Source organism: Hippocampus zosterae, chromosome 20 (genome assembly GCF_025434085.1).
Source record: "Hippocampus zosterae strain Florida chromosome 20, ASM2543408v3, whole genome shotgun sequence".
NCBI lineage: Eukaryota > Metazoa > Chordata > Actinopteri > Syngnathiformes > Syngnathidae > Hippocampus > Hippocampus zosterae.
In genome coordinates this window covers 5,333,008-5,356,010 of record NC_067470.1, presented here as the reverse complement: position 1 = coordinate 5,356,010, position 23,003 = coordinate 5,333,008, and the positions used below count along the sequence as shown (strand labels likewise).

The window sequence follows — 23,003 nt, the reverse complement described above, 5'->3', positions numbered from 1 at the left end:
ATGAGCCATTTATGTATCTGCTTGCCCTGACTACTCTGTGAAAAATGTCAACACTAAAGACTATCCTGACAATGCATCTATGGAAGAGCCGTTGGAATCTAGTTGGCGAATAAGGGCAGGTTGCTTTAAAACACATGACGGTGACCTCTTGAGAACTCACAATTAATTCTAGTTTCTCTGACTTTAGAATCAATTCTTTAAATCGGGAAATCCGATATCAAAGTAACGACATTGAATCAAGGAGTTCCATGGCGAAACCTTTCGATTGAAACTGGAACAAGGAATAGTGTATTCAACTTTCTGAAATGATGTTGTGCTTAACTTGTGTTTTAGAGTCACAATTTCATGTCGTTGCTGTATCGATGGCACCGACAATTTATCCACGATGGATTCTCTTTAAAAACACAAGACTGACAATTGATCATATCACGCAGCGGACCATATGGCGGCCAGCAATGAACAACGTTAGTGGAATTATATAAGAGGCTGGGTGGGTAGATACAAGCCCCAGTGTGTTAACATTCGAATGAGCGAGTTTCGTGTTCAAACCGCCGGTGAATGGCTGTTGGCCATCGCGGCTGGAAATATTGATAGGCATCATGCTCCGTGTGTTTGGGAAAATCAATGTAAGAGTGAAGGAAAAGACAAAGGATTGATGGAAACAGAAATGAAATGATTTTATATAGGAATGAGAGAAAGAAAGAGAGAGAGAGAGAGAGAGAGAGAGAGATCCAGCTGCTTTATACTAACACCCTGTGATCGATGACAGACGGACAGATGGATTAGAAATGATCAAGGAAAAACAGTCAATGTCCGAAATGTGTCAGAAATGTTGATGAAAAGCATGAAGAAGAAGAAGAAAAAAACACGAGAGAATAAAGTTCCCAAAAATGGTAAGGTGGCCGTGAAAAGAAAGACACACAAAGAAGAGGAGGGGAGATAACAGACATCTTTCTTGCACAAAGACCCGAGTCTGACGGGCATATTATTGGGACGTGACCTCCTCGTCCAAACTGCTTGCTATTCTCCCCACAGACGCAGTTCTGCCTCTGCCCTGACACAGCCAGCTGAGTCTTGGGAAAGGGGAGGCCTGCACAACACCGACAGGCTACGCCAAAGCTAATTACCCCTCAGAGACATGAGGTGGATCATTCAGCTGTGTCACACACACACACACACAAGCACGCACACACACATTATGAGCAAGGATTAACCTCCGTCCCCACCTCGTCTCCGGTGACAGTGACTTTTTAATGAATCAAGAGAGTTTTTTTTTTTTTTTTTAAAGCATCTGGTGTCATCGTTCACCCAAAATCCATTTCAAAATAAAATTTCCTATGCGGTCAAATCGATAGCAATCAGGAACGGCTCAAACGCGGCAAATGTTGCGCTTTCGGATTTCGACGCTTGACTGCATTTCGTCATCTCATTTGTCTGCCCTTGGACACTGATGTGTGTCTAATTTCATGTTTGCTGCATAAGTCACGCACAGGGTGCATTTAGCTTTTGTGGCACCTCCTCACAGTCTGCTAAATAATAATTGGAGAGACACGTCTCCCGTCCAATTTGTTGAACACGCCTACGGAAAAGCAGATGATGAATATGAGCCTGGATAAGTGTTGCGCTGTCACCATGAATGATCATTATTGCTGCAGTTTGGGTGGTTACATTTACTCAAGTTTATTCCTCGTTATTTGCAAACAACAAATTCACCCAGGGGGGGGAAAAAAAATCATCTAATACATTTCGACAGGAAATCAAAGAGTACAATTACATTTCAGAAAATAACATCAATAAACCAGATGCGTACTCTAGTTTATTTCTATTGCAGGATTTGGGGTGGCAGGTGGACAGCAATTCCATCATGAACATTTCATTTCAAACTTCAGATTTTTCACAATGTGGCTGAAATGTGCCTGAGAATTAATTCAGGTTTTTTTTGTGTGTACTCAGTAACAAGCAAACCTATGTTTTAAAAAAAATATAGATTATAATTGCATTTTTAACCACAATGTTTAGAAAGGCATCTCATTGCAAGTACAAGACAAAGCCTCTCTCTCATCAGAACTTAGTTTATGAGTGGCAGACATCAGGGAGTTCGGGTCCTCCAAGGGTGAATACCTAAATGAGTGCAGCTCACCGTGCGATGCCGACCCCTCCCCCCCCCCCCCACCATCCCCTGTCCAGCTCTCACGGGAGCCCTTCCCCTAACGCTCGCACTCTCACTGATGAATCAAATGTCTTAATTTGGTGGACCTCGATTATTTGGCATCATGTGTTATCTCCTCTAAATTTAGTTCGTTGAAATGTAAAAAAAATTAAAAAATGGTTTAGGTCAATTCTACCATCCATAATTCTCCTAACTTCACATTTGTGTTTCATCCTTATTATTTGCTTGATTCGAGAAGGTGTTTGATACTTTATATTCATCATTTACAATCCGAGTCAGTATTTATCGTGGCAAACTGATAATTAATAAATAAATAAATACATCGGAAGAAGCAGCGTGTCATTTCTTTTCACTGATGTACATTTCAACACTTTCCTGAACGTTAACAATGCGGAATCACATGATGGATGCATGGAAAGCAAAAAATATGCATATTCGCATCATAACACCTTTTAGCACATCATCATCGGCTCCCGAAAGTTATAAATAACCTATAAAAAAAAAAAAAGAACGCAGCATCTAAAAAATAAAAGACTATGCTATATGTTTCCCGGTGAAGAACTTTGCATGCAGAAAAGCTTTGTCCTGTCTTGATTTCTCACTGTAACCTTGAGCCACATCATCAACATTCAACAGTGTTCAGCATTGAACAATAATGTTCCACCTTGTCTGTGCCCTTTTGTTTGTGTCAATTTGTGTGTGTTCCAACTCCCCATCGGTGATCAGTCTGGACTGGACATGCCAAGTATTTCTCCCTTAAGATGAACTCGTCTTCAAAAGATGTCCGACAATACATGATCAGCATCAAGAAACATTTCTCACCATGACAACGTGTACGATTTCCACCATCGAATAAATGAAGCCTTCACGTGCATTTTGTGCCTTGACACACCCTATTTTGCCTTCACCGTGCACTTTTCCCCTTTCCCCCCTCCTCTGAACATGCATGAATCGTCGCTGCTATATTTCATTAACACCGAAATGAGGCCAAGCTTGATCAAGCCTGCTCCTAGAGACCCTTAATTTTCCATTTGGCTTTTTTTTTTTTTTAATAGCAGACATGAGGGTTCTTGCACTCTGAATCTTAATTGGAAAACTAAAACATGATGAACGCGTGCATTCATGGGCAATCCAATCACGAGACCCTTAGAAAGCAGATGGCTTTGAAAAGGAGGGCTTTTTTTTCACCAGAATTCTATGAGCTTCCTTTTGGAACTGCACCCGGTGCCTACTCATTTCTCTCACAGCACTTTTATTGCGCCTACTGCCCAAAACAAACAGCAATAAAACCAACGTAACCATGGATACACAAGGGTCCCCCCCCAACTCCCACCCCTGGTTGCCAATACCATTGAAAGATGATTCCTTTGAATTCAAGTGGTAGGAGTTTTGCACTACAGACCGTTTCTTCAAAGTTACGAATGGCGTCTGGAATGGCAACGATGCACCGCAGCCGCCAGCGTGACATTGACAACGTTAGAGTGACTTGTCTTTTACCAGAATGTTAAGCAGGAGTTAGAAACTCCGAAGCAGAACTCTGTTCAACATTGGTCTTCGCTCACTAGTTTACGTAATTACAAGACAGACGGGAGTCACATTTTAACCCGTCACTCTGATCGACTGAAGGTCTAATCCCTTCACCGAGCTAATGAACGCAACAGCTAATATGAAGCACGGCGAGGATGCTTTCACACGCACAAAATAACACGACGCAGCTATGCATGATAATGTTTATCGCGTCTGCGTGCTCGAGCCCCAAGTCATCACTTGACAGTCCTGTATTTCTCTGGTATTGTTTTTCAACGCGGATGTTGTTTCCTTTGCTCCTAGTAATTGCCACGCCGCCAAGTCTGTACAGAATAGATTACGTAAAATGAAGGAAGGAAGAGAAATAAATAATCAGACAAAGTGTCAGTGAGTGGCAGCAGTGAAAATAATGTTTAAAATAAATAGTGAGGCAAAGTGGGCATGCCATGGATACATTCACATTCATGCAGCAAAAACGAACGGAGATCCTCATAGGTTCTCATCGCCCCTGAGAAGAAACCCAAAGGTGGCTGTAATAGATTCTCCTCACACCTTCCACAAGGTGACTTGCCCAGAGGAGGAAGAGCCTCCTCTTCACTAATGACAGGTATGAACAGAGAAGCCTACCAGAGCGGCTGAAATTGCCAGTGAGCAACAATAGACTGGCTAGAATATTACTCAAATTGACTGCGATCAAAGTTCAATGCGACGAAAATGAAGTTAAGGGAAACAAACAGTGCCCTGCGATTGGCTGCCAACCGTCCAGGGTATGTGTGTGTGTGTGTGTATATGATGAAGGGAATACAGTGCAGTGCACTAAGAAATAATGCTAAGAATAAGGTTCAATACTAAATAAATGAAGCCAATGTCCCATTTATAGCTCCTCCTACTGCTTCACTTTGAATTTTTAAGTTCTTGTGGCCATTGAGTGCCTGCATTTTTTCCCCATTCCTTGTCGTTATTAGTGTTTTCTCATGTGATTTTGCATGAACTAAAAGTGAACACACACACACACACGCACACAATATATATAACAGGCAACTTTTACAGTACTAGCAGAGGTTCCGGTGGGAATTGATTCTTTTTCTCTTGTCATACTTGATAATGTCCCAAAGAGCAAAAGGGGTTATTAAGTGAGTTGTAATCCACAGGCTACAAAGACTTGAAGTCTATTTATTTCCCCCTCTTCTGTTTGTGACATTGCCTGGAGACTTGGAACAGCAAGAGATTTCATTATCCTCTTGCATTGTCAGAGCAGCTAGCAACAGAGTCACCAGGCAACAAGGCTATACAGTACCAGACTGATTTAAAAGTGTTTGCTTCCGACTTTCAGGAACCGCTTCTGTACACAACCGCACACTCCCCTCAAATCCCCTCTTTCTTTAGTCTTTTAAATCAGCCCTAATCCGTTTGGGTCCGACCGAAGTCCTCCAAACAAACATAATGGACAATAATCAGCTCTGCGGCGGCGAGTGTATTGGCTTAGTTGGTCATGCTCAGATGAACAAACAAAGTCACGGTGTTTTCTTAATAAAAGAGGTAGTTATTAATCTGATGATCTCGTGTCCCTTTTCGGCGCACGCGCCCACAATTGCACACACAGAGCCAAACGAGACTGATTTAACAAGATTTGAAAACCCGTCATCTCCTGCTCAAACATCTGTTGCGTTTTGGAGCCAGCTCTTACCCAAACCCGCATCGCAATGTGATTTTGATGTTACAACAGACCTAATTCAATTGATTCTTCATGTTGTGGGATGTATTTATTTATTTATTTGATTACGTTGGTGTTTACTCTTCCATCCGGCATTGTGAGATCATATAGAGTATCGACTATTCTTGTGAAAATAACATCCGCAGCTTGATTTGTAGCATATGATTTGAAGCCGCAGTTTTGAAAACTCACCACAACAAAGCACTTCTAAAAATTTATATATATATTTTTTTGAGGGTGCGGGGGGGGGGGGGTGCTCAGGATATGGATATAACTCTTCAGAGTATAGGATTAACAGTTTCGCTGAATTGTATCCATGATCATAGATACGGTGTCTCGTTGTAGTTTCACAGATTGAAGACAGAACTGATGTTGCTCGATGTAAAAGTGCGGCCTCAACATATACTCTCTGTATTTACAAAGATAAGTTTATGTTATGTGACAGTACACACCGCCACCAGCAACAATGTACAGTATACACGGGTTTTTCTTGTGTACAAATACAACAACGCAATTAAGCGCTGCGTTCATGTGTCACCCTCGAGAGGCCGGAAGAAACCTCTGCTCGGTTGGGGGGCATTGCCTCCGATGGGCTTTATTCTTATGAGATCTAACAGAGGACAAGACGACAGCGGAAAAGAAATACTGATCAGTCATTCTGCTGATGAGCCCGTGAAAATAGACACTAGGATGATTCCAGTTCTTCGAGAGCTAACACATTTGGGTGAAACTCACGGAATTAAGATGAAAGACTGAAAAAGCCTTCAGTCGATTTGTTTAATCTCAAATCGCTTTCGCGGTGTATAAAGACAAAGAGATAGAAATGGGCAGCCTGGGAATAGCTTCCTCCTTTATCTTTCCAAGAGCATTCCCCACCACTGACAACGCCACGTCCCTCCTCTCTTTCATCCATGAATCTGTTTCAACTGCTGACCGGAACCAGTCATGGGTTCTCATGTTCAGTTCTTTTAAGAATAAGCCATCACAAGTCTCCGTGTGGCTCTGTGCCTCTTTCATTCCTTATCACGACTGAACCACCTGCCTTCCCCCATGTGTCCTGACTGTCATGGACTCTGCTCCACTGAAAGTTCCTTTTTCCCCACCATCTGCCACACCTCCTCCTTATAGCTGCTCGCCACCTCCAGCTGCGGCTCCTCTTAACCTATAGCAATGCATCAGTCGGCAAGGTGTTTCCCGCAATTGCGCTTGCCACTCAACTATTGTGCAGCAATTTCACTTCCTGTTTCAACATTTCTGTCCGTGTCAAGTTACATGTTGGTTACATATTTGCCACACTAGATATAATTTTAAATGAAGCCAAAGCTACTGTGTGCTTTACGAGATTGCCCATCTGTTATTGTGAAAATCAAACACAAAAACACACCGGGAGAATCTACACCCAAACTTTAAATCTGCGGAGACGCACTATTCAATCTGAAAAATATGCAAGGAAAACACTTGAGTGCCTACACAGCTAAGGCTCAAGTAGCCCACCACTCCTTCACTCCCAAACATCGAACCCAGCCATCCATTCCTTGCACACCGCATCCCCTCAGCGACCCCCCCCAACCCCTCTACACATACACACTTATCTGTCATGCTTGGGATAAGGTGTTGCTGGGCAGAAGGACTGACTGCCTGCAAGGCTCGACTTGAGCCTGTTTGGTTTACTGTGCAGCCACCGAAGTGTAATTCAGGGTGACGCTTCGTGCATAGGAAGAGGCTGCAACGTTTCATCGCACTGTTGATGTATTTTACCAAGCGCAGCAATGTTAAAGATGCATTAGTAATTCTCAAACTATGAAACAACGTCAAACTTGAATGGCTGAATTAAACGCGCCGTACCTGCAGCCGCATTATTACGCTGTTTACCGCAATGGGTCGTTACGCTGACAATAAAACAGAGTCGTACTGATGATGTGGGGCAAATTGCAATCCGCTTTTGTTTTTGCACTGCTACCAAGGGCTCTGGGTAGTCTTTTCATCGTGCACAGTAAACTTTAATGGTGTTATTAAATAGAGCAAAGTATTTACTGGATGTAATATTGGATCCATTTGAATTGGCAAAGTAGGCAATGTATGTTTATTGGATCATTGGCTTACCAGCTGGATCCATGTTTCCGTATTAAACCGGATCTCTGTAATTGCCGTGCTGGCAACATTTCCAGTGAACAAATCGACAAGCATTGCAAACAATCGAATGAATAATTTATGATTTTGGTCAAATGCAAACAAACTGGTTTGGTAGGATTTATGAGCTGCAATGCAGACAAGTTCATCAACATGAATCAAAGGATCAGAAACCTCCAACACACGGAACAAGTATTGAACTGGATCGTTTAAAAGGGCAGGGAGAGAGCGATTTCATCAACTAAAAAGGACACGGTTAGTTCCAATGCCACAGATAAGACACAATGCCTGAGCGACGGTTCACTCGCTGACACCCAATAATCAATACACTTTGAGTTGAAAAGCATGCGCAGGAAAATTTCAACACAACGGATTTGATGTTGCTGCTTCGTCGAGAAACTGACAATACATGCAAGAATGGATTAAGGACATCCACTGTAACGGCGTATAAGATACCCCATGCCCAACATAGCCGTTGTAGCTTATATCAGCTGCACGTATTCTTCTGCGCTTTGACCTTGATGCATAAAAAGCATTGCTGCGTGTGTGAATGACGCACGCATGCACGTACGCGCTCACAGTGCTCGCCTGACTTGACTGTTGTGTTGTTCCAGGTTTCGCGGATATACACGCTCAGCATTTAAGAGACTTAAAGACAAGAGAAGGGGTAAGTTACCTATCATTTGATGCCGCCAGTCTTGCATAATCCCGCGCTTTCCCATGGGAGGAAAATGCTGACGAAGCCATGGGGCAGAACAATAGCAAGATAGCAAGAGAAGGAAAAACGATAGTCGGGACTGCCCTTTCGGTTGGATGAATGCAAAATCCTGACGAGGCAAGCAACCTCCTCCTCACCAAGTTTGTGTTTTTAAGGCTCATTTGACGGGATCAGCATTCTAATGAAAGACCGCGATGCCCTCAAGCTCCGTTTGAGTCCCATTTGTCTCTTTTGGTAATATGCAACTTGCACCTGCAGAAAAAGCCCATGACACGAGCGCATCGTGCCTGCAGAGAAAGTTTCCCTGCATCAAATTAGACATGACGGCAACAGGAAACCAAGTATATGACAAGGTAAGCGAGGTGTCACATTTATGAGATCCCACACACTTTTTCTCGCTACCTTTCATCATATGGGTCCTGTCTGAGCACCATAATCCTTTGGATCAGGTATTGAATCATCAAAAGCAGAATATGGACTCCAGGCTAGCCCAGTCATCTCACAGCGAAACCTGGAGAACATTTACGTCCAACAACTTCAAAAGTTTTGCTCATCTGGAACTTTTGGAACAACTTGAGGCTATTTCAGACCGCTTCGTGCGTGTGCGTATGTGTGCTTCCCCACTTATATATGAAAGCATTTTCATTTCCAAATGGAAACGCCGCTGACCAGCTGCTACCTTATGCTTGTCAAGGCTATTGACACAGCGAGCAGCAGTAAATTTAGGTAATTTCGTTCTTCTGCACACAACCAATCAACAACAGAAAGCCAAAATTGTCCTTCAATATTTGTCACTTCATTTATTTTCCGCAATCAGCAGACTTTGCAGGATTACTGGTATCTGTGACACAACATACACCGTTAAATCAATCGTGCGTAAACATTCCAAAGGCAAAGGTTGTTCCATTGAGACAAATGAGGATAAAAAAAAAAGTCTAAAAAAAATAGAGGCCAAAGTCCAGGCCGTGGGGTCCATTGCTAACAAGAACTGGGGTGGAAGATAGTCAACTAATCAGGGGTGGAATCTGAAGCCACGCAACCACATCTGACCATCGCTGCATTACCAACATCCTTAAATGATATGACTGAACAAACTTGAGCCCATCTATTCAGAAAGTTTGGCCAACGGCCCATGAAATTGCGCCTTTCGCACGCAGCAGCCTGTGAACCACTTGGCAAGCGCCGGCGAGATGGCGAGATGAGGCAGGGTTCCGATAAACGAAGCTGGCATTTGTTTGAACGCTTGCCCGTTTGCCTCTGGGAACCGTCTCCAGACGCTCCGCAAAACGGACACAACCAGTTCCCCCACCTGTTCCTTCCAGTGAATTCATGTCATTTACAAAAGAACGCCAATCAAAGTGACCGCCATCGTCACAAGCGGCGGACAGCCTTTTCATTCTTTTTCTTTGCCCATTTTATCACCAAAACACACATATTTGCTTTTCTTCTCATTTCATCTCTCTGTTGTTGGGGAGGAATACAAATCAGAGGTGCATCCCTCATGGAATCATTCTACGGTCGTGCCGTCTTCGTGTGTAAATATAAAGCGGTCATGCGCAAAATCACAGCTCGCATGGGGAATGTGCAAAACCACACATATGCCTTTGCTCATCCCGATCTCATTTTCCTGCCAAACCAAAAACACATCTTACCTAAAAGTCTTAAACCAAGACCGTAAAGAAGGAACAGGAAATTCTATTTTCACCACTTGATAATTCCCTTGTTCAAGCCATCCTGGTACATACTCTACTCAAAATTTACTGTATTGCAGAAACTAAATCAAATTCGGTGCAAAAATTCTGACAGTATGAAGCGAATGGCATCAACCTTCAACAATAACCACGATAAGACAACCATTGTTGAACTAATTCTTCTCTGTGCATTGTTAATGACATATCGGAGGGGAGCAAACAGCCTATTCATAATGATCTCCCCTGAGCCCCCTGTGTGCTTATCCTGTCGTGCGCTAATGGGGTTACGCCCCTTGTGGATTTCTTTACAGACAAAACCAAATATGCATCGTCTTGGTAAACACTGAAGATTTACATATTTAGCATGACAAACATGACCTAAAATAGTATCATCAAAGAATTGCAATCCACGTGGTAATAACCTTGAAGATCACAAAGTTTCAAAAGACATCAGGCTCGAAAGTGTGTCAAGCACATATTGTAGCCATGATGCTTATTTATTTACAAGAAAGTAAACCGGCCTCTTTCAAGCAGCCAATGTGAATTTTACTTTTCCATAGTCGAACTTGAAATCATTTTCTTGATACTTTGTACTAAGGCGAAGAATTTGGAGAATTGTGGCAGAGGACTTACGTTGCTTGTTGGTACTCTGGGGAGGTGGCAATAATCTCTTGTAACAACAATATGCTGCTTCAGTCAGCCCTCCATTCTCGATTCTTAAGTCGTCTGTGATGTTGAGTTGGGGTTTGCGTCTTTCAGTTGAGGATTTGTGCAGCTGTAAACACGAGGAAAGAAATGAATAAATCAGACAAGCAAAAGATCTGTGTTTTCCCGGATCAAGCATTCTCTATTCTCTCACGAGTCACCTCCTCTCCCGAAGCTTCTCAAATGTCATGACTGCAGTCTGATATCGATGATGGGCGCCATTTTACCGCTTTTGTGCTCTCCTCAGCCCACACAAGATTCCTTTGTTTCTGTGTTTTTGGTGGTCTCCGTGTCATTCTCTCCACCAACATTCCTGGGTGTCAACAGTCAACACAGTTTGTGACGATACAAAGCACCGATTTTAACACAAAGGTCATTCAAGCGAGTTCATCATCATTTCACAGTGACGCAAAGCCAAGGAGCAGATGTCGGTGGCTAATTCCAACAGTGTGTGCGAGTTGCTGATTGCGTGGCAAAAGGTGGCTGCTGCTAATCAATGGAGTTAGCGCAGCCATCCTCTGCTACCAGATTCAAGCACTCGGCACCTGCAGCTCACCACGCTCATTTTGGCTTGATTGTCATCAGAGCTCGTCTCTTTGCTTGTGTTGCACAAACGCATCAATTAGGAGACTTGCGTGGCTGTTAAATCACACAGTATAGAGCAATTGCCAACATGGACAATACGTGCGATATAGTTCATTCAATCAATCAGACAGCTGAATGCCACCAGTCGCTCAGTAGTATTGCATTTTCAACATGAATGCAACAACATTTTAAAAAAAAAAGTCTCCAGTAATGTATAGCAATCCAATGTTGGGGCTTGAGGCTATCATTCCGTTCTTTGTTTTCGTCTCTTTTGAAGTTGAAGACGAGTCAGAATGACTCCATTAATGCAGTATGCAATGCCAAGGTAATGACGGCCGTTTCTCTTTTTGCCTCCGGTGTTTTGCTTTTACTGATTACGGGGGAGGAGGTCATGAAGGTGGGGTTGTACAGTATGTGGCAATCTCCGTTCTAGTTCCTGTTATTGACGAGATGTAATTTGTGGGACAATAGAGTACTTGCACATTTTTTTCCGAACTGGTGATGATATTGCACAAAATATGATGAATGCAGATCTGAATGTTTGGCAGAACAAAATGAGCTCTGGGGGTTGGGGTCGTGGGGGTTGTGTCAAAGCAGCTCGTTTAGTTCTTGTTTTTTTTTGTCTGGTAACATATTGTTCATAGCTCCAGTTAGATCGTGAATGCATCTCATCTCCTATCATCTCCGGTTTCTTAAAAATCTATGATTAAAGGTAGAACATGGGGCTGAAGACCACTCATTTTTTTGCATCGGTCATTTCATTCATGCACTAAGTAACACTGATAGTTTTAACACATATGACTTATGATTTGGTTTCGAATATTGTAAACGGCACATTTGAGGTCAAATATTGTGGGAACCGTAGCGAAGCACAAACCACTTTCGGTAAGCCGCCGTGACTAGAGCCCAAATTAGGTCAATATGAAAATATGATCCCTCACGATATCGAGGCTATTTGTTTGCTTGGATCCAGTAAAAGTATATAACGGGCATAATAGGATAATAAGGAACAGCTATGCGACCTCCAACGGACTGGCACTTGCTTTTTATACACTGAAGGCGATTGCTGTTTGTGGTACAGTAAGTATAAAGTATAAATTAACAATAAATGCATTTTTGACATGTGTTTGGATAGGTATGCCATTTTGTCAGTGTTTGAAGGCTATCGGTGCATATGCACTGCAGATGGCTTTGACTATAAAGTGAAAAATAGACAGGAGAATAGTGAGATGAAAAGGGGGTTCTCAGGGAAAGGAATGGGGGGGGGTCCCTTTCATATTCACCGCATGTTATGGAAAGTCATTACCCACAACAAGAGAATTTCTGCTCTATTTGCTCGACATATTTTTCCACCTGGTCTCTTGAGTGTGCCACCCCCGACTGGAGTCGAAAGACACAACCCATGCAAACCAGTCCTCGTGCTTGACGAGGCCTAGTGCTTTCCTTTGTTCCGAATCCCTCAAAATTAAAACAAAAAACAAAACATGAGCTTCGAACACAAGATGAACTTTTTTTCCTCCCAGTATTCGACAACATTATCATTATTATTGTTTATGCTGTATCATATTTGTATTTGGTCTGCATCTCAGCTCCCCGTGTGGGGTGTGTTCGTGTGTGTGTGTGCATGTACGTGTTTGTTTCCAAGCACAAGGGCTTATTGCCTCATTCCAAAAACATTAGGTTAATTAAAGACCACATTGTCCATATGTGTAAATATGTCACACTCAAAGTCTGCCGGGGTGGGCTCCAGTTCTCTGGCCCCCCTAATGAGGACAAGCAGGACCAAAAAATAATAATAATAATAATAATGAATGAATCCATGGACATATTGTAAAACTACAAAAACAAATGATACTTTTTAATTGTGCCAGCTTGGAAAAAAACGAAAAAGATTGTCCTCAACATGCTTTGAGCCTAGGTCATTCATATATAGATACATATGTATACGTAATGCTTGCTCATTAGCGTGCGCTATGTCCATCATTCATGTGAAAGACAATGGAGCTTTTTAAAGTACCCAGTGAGAGGCTGAAATTGCTTTGAGGATGAACTCAGTGCAATCAAATATGATTGCTCTCCAACAATTAACCAGCACTGGAAAAAAAAAAAAAAGAAAACATGCAAGATACAGCGATGGTTCCAAACAAAACACTTGACAAACTACTGTAATAACCCAGTCCTCCCACTGAAAGCCCAGCATGTGGGAACTGTTCTAAAATGGGTGGGAGAGTTCTCATCTTTCCTCCCATCTCGTTTTCCAGGCTCTTATTTTTGTGTTTTCCCCTCTGTGTTCTCCTAGCAGACCCAAAGAGTGGGAGGAAAGGGGAAGGCTTTCTGGCACAGAGCTCATGGTTCAGAAAAAAAACAACAAGGCCCATAATACATCATCAGTGTGCTCCCCAGGCTGTCGTCGATCACCTTTTTTTCTCCAGAGCATCATCCTGTTGTGCAAACAATCGAGAACCACATGTTGACAAATTCATATTGATTCTTCTACAAAGAGTTGGAATTCGATTGATTATAGATTGCATACACCTCCAGCAATGAGCAGATTAAAAAAAAATCAGGATTACTTTCAGTCATTCTTCTGCACAAGGGGACATACATTGAGAAAATAAAATCATATATATATATATTCTGAATACATGGAAAAGTTTTCACTACCATCAAACAAGCAAACTCCTCTTTCTGAAAGAGGCTATTGGCTCAGAGAGTCAAAGCATCAAAATAATCTTCACTGTGAGTGGATCCACTCTTGATAGCAGATGGAAACCAATTCAGCCCTGATCCCCGTATAAGTGATGATACTTTTGCCTGGCAGTGGTGGACAGGAATGAACGAAGCGATAAGGAAGCCCAGACCTCATCGCCACTGCCCATCACAGAGAGGCAGGAGGTATGACAGATCATGAAATTAACATTATCCTCCTTTCTGACACATATAGGCAGTGCGCAAACAGAACTGCTGCGCAGAGATAGTAGCCAAACCAATCACCATGCGAGATGTATGGTAGGATGAAGGATGTGAAAATCAGGCTTTAGAATGATGATGTTGCTGGGTTCAGTAATGTTTACAGTATATTGGAAGGGGGGCCGGGGGGGAACGTCAATAGGGCCTTTAATAGTGAGACTCTCCCCCCTCCAAGTCTGTCTCATAACACCAGGCCACAGGGACTTCTTTGGCCGTCTTGCCTCAGACATTATACTGTACTGTTTATTGCACACTATTGTCACAACGATTTAACGGTGACCTGGTGAAAGCTTTTGAACACAGCGAGCGGCGATACGTTTAACAAAATAATGCTTAGTTTAAAAAATTCCACTGTTGAAAGATGGAGAGCCATGGAACCATATATATATATATATATATATATATATATATATATATATATATTCCAAAAACATGCGTGGCAGGCTGATTGAACACTCTAAATTGTCCCAAGGACACCACCCGAGGGGGGGTGAAACGAGGATTTTTTTTTTTATATAGCTATCATCTCGGGGGTGCTCATTGTCCCGCCCTCCATGCTCCATGCGTTCACAAACTAACACACATCGCTCGATAAAATTCTCGGGTAGGGCTCACATAAGCCACGCAGCATCCTGACTGATGGCTCCCTCAGCAACCCTCTGAATGACTGCGCACATAACCATTAGAGAATATGGAATATTAGCAATAAGCGAGAAACGTATGCTCCCGGTTCTTCGGCAAGGGGGCTCTTCCTCGGAGCTGATGCCTGCTGTTGCATGACATGGGCACGAGGGACATCTTGATGCTAAGGAAACCCATAAAACAGCGCCAAATGTTGCCAGTCGATCCACTGCCGCGCTCACGCATTGATGTAAAGGGCCATTAAAATTCTGCGACACCCGATACTGGATGCCCAAGGGGAGGCTGCTGGTCTGTTCTCATCTCGGCTTTTACAATCAGGCTAATTTCTAGGGAGGACATTTATGTGCAGGGTTCAATTCTAATGAAGTCAGGAACACGCACGCAGGATCCCGACAAATGTAACTTTATATATGCATGGGTGGTCTGGGATGCTGCCCCTTAGATAAAAAGACGGCAATTTAAATTACGCCGGATAGCCATTTACGGCTTTCATTACCATTTTTAGTGTCTCGACTGAGGAGAAAAAGATAATCAAGAATGACATTTGTATTTTCACTCTAAAAGGGACTGTAAAAATGTTGAGATAACGAACATGCCTTATTGCCTAACAAGGAGCGTCAAAGAACAGCTTGTTTGACAATCGGCTGCGTTAGTCATTTCCAAGCCCCACAAATTCTGTTGAACCTCTAAAGTCAAATACGATTCACAATTTGACCAAAAATAGCGCAGTCTGTATAATGCACCTGTGAGATCATTCTCAGGTAAGATTAGACCACCACTTAGAACTCGCCCCCCCTAATGCACAGCTCTGCCTTGCTCTCACTTCACCCCCACCCCTCCCTCATGTCGGGTCTCAAGCAAACACTGTGACCGTGCCATCAGTGCATGTAAAGGCCAACTCAACAACACGATGGAGAAGTGAGCTCGATGGAATTGTTTACTTAATCCGATATTTATGGTGTGTGCATGTTCAGGAATGCAAAATAGGTTTTGCTTGCAACCGACTAAATAAGCAACACGGAGGTAAAGGTAAATGCATAAAATCCAGGGGTGTGAAATTATAACTGCATAAAGCCTCATACGACCTGGTTTCGAATAGAAAATGTTGGAATGTAATTTGAAATTACAGACAGCAAAGCCTTGTTAGTCTCTGAAGCGTGTATTAATCAACCTCAAGTCATTCCAGCCTCATTTCATGTTCTCTGAATGGTTGCCCGTGTGTTTCCCGGATGACGGTGTGTTTGGCTCGTCTCTGCAGCCTCGACGTCCAAATAAATTGGTCAGCTGCTGCGGCAGAGTTTGCTAACAAGTACATTTTTAAATATAATTTGCAACCAACAGCTCCATAATCAGCCGTGGTTGTTCATGTTTAGCATTTTAACAGCTTCTCCATTTCCTTCTCGGTGACCTCAGGGATGAGGATGTGAAACAATGAGATAGAATGTCACATGCACTTAAGCTAAATGAGTTGGGAGGGCACCCTGGGTGATCAAAGACATTCTAATTACTCTTGATCATTGAACATGTGGAGTAGAATGACAAAAACATTATAAAAAACTTTTACTACGCTCACAAATCTGAACCAAGTGCAGAATGAAAGACTATACAGTAATCACTTGGCACAGACAATTATTTAAAAAAAATAATTCTAATATTACTTAAAATTTCTCATTAGTACACCCTGAGGTTTTAGGAATTTAGTCTAATGATATAGCGGGTGGGGTTGGGGGGGGGCGGTGGTCTCTGGTCTTCATTCTTTCCCAGCAGGGGCGCAGTTTGCCCTGAGAGCAAGAGTTAAGGCCCGGGAAAAGTGACAGAGCATACTGCGAATATTAATGAGAGGAGGGAGGGAGTCAAAGAGAGTTGGGAGGTGGTGCATTGGATTAAGTAGTGGCATGTTTTAATTGGAGTGCCGCTGGGATATTTACATGCTTAATGTGTAACCCAGATTTGGAAAGCACTGCCTTGTGTGTCATTACATTCACATACATTTTGGGTCCGCCGAATCTTGAGACCCCTCCAGCAGTCCTCCCCCATGGAGTGATCGGATGCTTGGGTTTAAAAAAAAAAAAAGAAAGAAAAATGTTACAGATGAGTTGGTTTAATAAAAGAATCAAACACAAAATAAAAAAAAAAAAAGAAAGGCACAGGCACAGGCAGCACTGGGAGTATAAAATAAAATAGTTTGCCTCCACATTGTGACCATTAAAAATGTCTGATTAAAATGATTGTTTCACCTCAACTGTCAAGGGCTGCCACAGCACCCCCACCCGCACCCCCTCCACTGCATTGGACAAGAAACCAGGTGCTTGAGTTCACAAAGTTATTTATTAACCAAAATCAGCATTCAAATGTATTCTGTTGCCACAGCTGCCCTCGTCTCACGCTCACCACACAGACACAAGTGCTCGGAAGCGCTCCGTGTCTTCCCTTGTCATTTATTTATTTATTTCGGTTAGCCCCAGACCTTCGCCTTCTATTATTTTGGCCCCATTTGCACAGATTGCTTGTCTCCAGACAAACAGAAGCACAAACTTCTTCAGCTGGAACAATGAAAGAATTCATGAGATGCTATACATTTTAAAAATGTTGCACTGGCAACCTGAGTCATGGGATATGCAGTCCTAGATTTGCCATATGCCATCGCTGATCATTTGTCGCTGGAGCTTTGAAATCACACTTTTGATTTATAAATAACATCCCCGTCCCACTTCCTCTGATGAAAGCGTTTGTCTACATGCAACAAGGTAGTCACCCACAAATTCTGGGGTGGCTGATTTGTATTCCCCCTTTGTCAGACTGAAAACACTGCACAGGAATGAAAAGCTTTCTGGTAACCTACATAAAATTCTGCACTGCACATGTCAGACATCAAAGCGAAGGCGGCTTCAATCCATGGATTTTACTTCAAATCATCCAGCATGCAAACATTTTCAACCCTCCCGCAGCCTCCCTCCACCCACCACTCGACTCCCTTTCGAAAAGAGATCATTGTGTTTAACAAATAGACCCCCACGGATAAACTGGTGCACCCAACGCAAATGTATTAACTTTTTACAAACGACCATTTGCATGAATAACGTGAGCTGTCAAAACAAGTGAGGAAACCTATTCTACACCCTCTATTGATACCCAAGCCTTATGTGACAAATTTGAAACACCTTTAAACCTTTTTGTCAGGGTACACAATACTCCTTGTATTGAGGGATTCTTCCGAATAGGAGAAGCAGGAATGATACGTCCCAACATTCCATTGTATGCTTCTGTCAGTTTGTTTCCATATGTAGCTGGCAAACAGCGATGCGGGCCTCCATTTCTCCGAGACTCGGTTCCCGGAGTGTGGACATATTCGGACAATGGATGGTGATGCAACAATGAATAATGTCCTTGCCTCAGGGCAGCATGCTCTGCAATCTCCAACAGCGTATCCCCGACTGTTCAGCAGCCAGAATGAATGGAGCGCCGACCCACATTTCACCTCCTTCAAGCGTGTGGACTCAGAGTAGCTGACAGACAGACACTGATACCACCCAGGGTGACATATTTGATAATTTTGATGTTGTTGTACGTGCACATTATGTATACAGTGAATGCAATATGCTCCGCTGATAATTGGTATTTAGCTTCGGTCCAATGGTTGTGTTGTGGTTCACGTAGCTGACTATTGTCTAGATGGATGGATGCACATGTAAATGTGGAAATATGCAGATAAAAAATATTCTGATACCACAACTGCCCGTTGAGGTCGGTTTCTATCACCATTTGATATTTTGGTGGATGTTCAGCTACAGCACATAAGAAAAACTCACCCGTTGACTCGGAAGACATTAGACAATAACTTGCTTTCTCCTATTACATATCTCTCTGTGAGGGTAGTTTTCTATTGCAATGTGACCCCAACAGAGTAAAGTACAGGTCAAGTGAAGGATGTTAGCACCTCACATCCTCCAGCCCCTCACCCAGTCACTCAGGAACCACTTCCTCCAATTTGCAACTGTAGCTGTCTAGATGTTGACCTTGCCATGCTACATTGATTTTGCTACTTGGCGTGCAGAACGTCCACTTTTATTAGGCATGTAAGCAGACTGGGGGGTTGGTTTGAGTTGACAGGTCTGACACCAGACACCAGGTACCTCCCCCTCTCCAACACTCTCAGGTCCTCTGACATATCTAATAGGCTTTGACAGGCTCTCAGATTGGCAAATGTTAATGACGGCGTATGCCTGCGAGATCTCACGGACTCAAACTGATGATATCAAAGGGTTTGGAGATTGGGTGGAATTTGAAAGGGTGACTTGATACCCAAGGCTTATGATCGGTATTAGTCTGGAGGGAAAGAGCAGCATGTGCAACAATGCAGTTCTGCTTTTCATACTTGGGAAAATTTTGCACTGAAGTCCATCCATCCATTTTTCGAACCTTGAACTTCTAATGATGGTCTACAGATGAATTTAAACTGTATTTTCAAACCCATGTATTTTTCTGGGCATTGATTCTCTGTTAAAGACAATAAATCAAATACAAATATTAATTTCCCTTCCAAACATCTCTCCCATTTGTGCGGTCTGACGAAATCTCTGATGTGGCCTGTTACTAAGATCATAAGGTACAAACCGGGTGGCCGTAACAACAAAAATCCTCATTCATGCAACCTTGAAAATGCCGCGAGAATAAGAATGGGGAATTGTGAACCTGTAAGGAACTTTAAATAACACAACCCATGAAATAAATGAATTTAAATTAACAAAATGTTCTTTTGGCCTGAGAGTGGCCTCTCTGACATTGCAATCAGTGTTCCATTGGTTGAGGCTAGGGAGGGTGGCTTGGGTGCTGTTGTGAAGCAGATTAAGCCTCTCATTACCACGGTTACTACTTTTTTTTTTACCAGCCTCCATCTCAACCTTGTAGCTCGCCACATTGCAAGTCCTCTGCAAGAAGGTGATCTACGATTGTGATTGACTCTCTGCAAATGGGCCAGACAAACACTTGTCAAGGTTGGTGAAAAAGTGGCTTTTTCATTTGGACGTTTCACGGAGAATGTCGATCAGCTTGAGATGTAGAAAATCCACATATTTTAGCCAGTTCTAAATATATCTTTTTAAAGAGTACAGCTGAATAGTAAAGCCCTCACCATTTGTCATAGCTCTCCAGTCAAACTGATGCGATTGGCCTTTTTGCTAAAACACACAGTGACAAGCTCTTGACCCCAGTCAGCCTCCGACGCTCAAGATGAAGTCTGATTTCAATATGAATGTGCGCTTTGCATTTGATCAAGCACAGAGGGTACCCAGAAATTGGTCACACACTGGTGGTCCAGCTTCACAACCGTTTTGATGGTGATGTCCCTCCCACCTTTCAAATTGTCATGGCACTCACTTACACGTAACAAAAAACTGCTTTGACCAGATTCTTGTCGGAATACATTGAAAATCCACTATGGGGGCATTGTTTTGTCCTACACCTTGCCTTGTGTGAACAACTAAATACAAACATACCCAAACAATGTAAAACAAAAAAAGCTTACTGCGTGGACAACGGACAGCTTTTAGGCGACGTGACAGAGTTCACACAGAGGTGGAGTTGCACTCCCCTGGCACGATATCACCCTGCTGAGGTTAGCAGGTTGGTACATGACATTCGTATCCTAGCCAAGTGTTGCTATATCTGTCTGGGCACCTGCATGGAGTGACAAACAAGCACGCTGTCAGTCCTGCAACGCTTCCGAACACCTGCACTCTTCAAAAGTGGCAGCCGCTTGGCATGCTACATTTGGCTTTTGAATACGGGGTGTCAATATGCCCTCTGCACTGTTGCATGCTTTTGTGATTTGTTAAAAAAGATGTTTCTTCAGCAGCTCTGCATCAGATCTTAATTTTCACAAACTTGTTGTTTTCATCATTCAGCACAAACCCGAGTGAACTGTCTGATCACAATAGAAATTAATCACAAGACTAGAGCCATTCATTTGGACAGGATGTGACACGGACCGATGGAGGCCAACAATTGAGAAAGCTTACCGGAGCTGCTGTCAAAAGAAACAATGCTGCTTTTCATGAAAGATGCTGCCAAGGCTGAATGGATTCCTCTCAACTTAACAACTGTTTCCAGTTTGGTCTCAATGTTGATTTTGGCATGAGAGCAACTCTCCTGATGAAAAGGAATTTTATGACTTTGCTTACAAAGAAATGCATTGGTCCAAAGGACGAATGCCCAGCTAAAAGAAATGTACAGCGAGTATTGGAAAGTGATCTGGAAAAGTCCACATACAGTCCCAATTGGTTTTAATAATTGAAAGTGCATGCTAATGTCTGGAATGATGAACTGTTTTCACATGTGGTTCCATTCAAATCCCAACCCGTTGCGGCTTGCAGCACATCATGGAGAACCACCACGACAATGTTACTTCTATCAAAGCCACACACATGTTGCGGGTCTTATCTCAAATCTAAAATTAGCATCCGATTCAATGGCTGTACTTGATCTAGCTTTACTTGTGATTCAGATTCTGTGACCAATCTCACCTCATCAACAATGAACAATAAAAATATTTCATCAGCTTGTATGGTAACATTGGATTACCGGTACATTCAGCTCTCAGTCACAGTATCACATTCAGTGGCAATCACAAACTACAGATGAAGACCTCAGTATCATCATCCGTTGTGCAAATGTAATATTTCTACAGTTGCTGTTCAGCATTGGCTATAATGTTGCACTCAACAAACACTCCATATGTCTGCAAAAACTAAAACTAATACTAAACCCTCTATGGGAACTGACATGTGCATTACCCAACGACTGTGTGAAGGGTGAACTGACCAAAATACAGAGTAGGATCATGTTTTATTCAATCCCACAAGACCACAAATAACAAAGCAAACAAACACGCTGAAAAATTCGGAAATACCGCCTGTTCATACAGACTAGCGCTACATTGACGGTAAATAAGGTTAACCATAGAATTCATGCATGGGAATTGTTCTCTCTCCATCAGTTTCCTGGCTCGGAGTCCTTGAAGTAGAGAGGCCTCAAAATGCTGTATCGGATTTCACCGGGGGATGAAATTAACATTACAGTGCATCAACAACACCTCTCCCGGCACCTCGTCTCGATGGAGTTGGAGGCAAAACAAGAGTCGGAAACGCAAGAAAAGACTGGATTTTTTTTCTCACCTTTGGGCCGTATGCTAATGTGACTGTTCAAACTCGTATTGAATTTGGAAGTGTATGCTGAAAGTGAATAAAGGGGCGCGGTGAATCACAGATGATGCGCGAATGACTCGGGGTGAGAGGGAGACCTGATATGGACTATAATTATCATAAACCATATGCCCGCAGCCTGTGGAGTGGCTGCAAGATAAAAATGATGACAAACAACGAAACACATTCGACAAATACCGCCCCCTCACTTCGCTCCTTTCTCATCACAACAACGCAGACTGCCAACCGAATTAGCATCAGCGGCTTGATACATTGGTAATCTATTCCGAGCATAGCAAACAATACAAATTGGATTTCTAATTTACCTTGACTCTTTTATGCAAAGCGACCATAATCAAGTGTCACCATGGTAACAGCTTCGATACAAAATATCCTCATCTTGTGTCCTTGACGCAAGTTTATGCCCGAGTTTGGGGAAAATGACTTCCACAATCTCTTCTGCTCCTCTTATCTTAAATAGGGAACACGCAAACACGTTTTCCTGTCACCCACATACGCACAAAAATCAAATAAACGTTCACCCCAATGTTTTTCGTAACAACTCCGATTAAACTCGGAAGCCAACAAGCAGAAATGTGTCATGGAGGCACAAGCGCAACATCCACAAGGAAAAAAAATAAACAAACAAAAAGACACCCTTTCAAAATTCCAAAATGGGGCTAATACAATCTACTGCATGCACATTACCTCTTCCCTTTTTTTCTTACTTGCAAGAAGAACAAATTCAGTGAGGAACCTGGTTTCCACTGAGCCATTTACTGCATGTGAGATAAGCATCAACAAACATGCTTATAAATGGGTCATCGTCACAAATCCACTAAAATAACAAAACTGTCTGATAAGTCCACAAGGATGCTTATCACAATATAAACACCGAAGAGTTTGTATTGCGATTATAATATAGGGAGACACAGTGTATCTAGAATTATGC

General features: G+C 42.6%; 1 long non-coding RNA gene across 2 annotated transcripts in view; it reads right to left on the bottom strand.

Annotated features, from left to right (window-relative positions):
- LOC127593360 (uncharacterized) overlaps window positions 1-23,003 on the bottom strand; it is a 59,313-nt gene that overhangs the window by 18,484 nt on the left and 17,826 nt on the right. The window contains exons 1-3 of one of the 2 annotated variants that reach the window (XR_007960387.1): window positions 16,842-17,094; window positions 10,817-10,968; window positions 10,584-10,725 (exon numbers count right to left, since the gene is read on the bottom strand). This is a non-coding gene — a long non-coding RNA (uncharacterized LOC127593360). Of the gene's footprint in view, window positions 1-10,583; window positions 10,726-10,816; window positions 10,969-16,841; window positions 17,095-23,003 lie in introns of those variants that run through there. The other variant, XR_007960388.1, reaches the window with a different exon arrangement.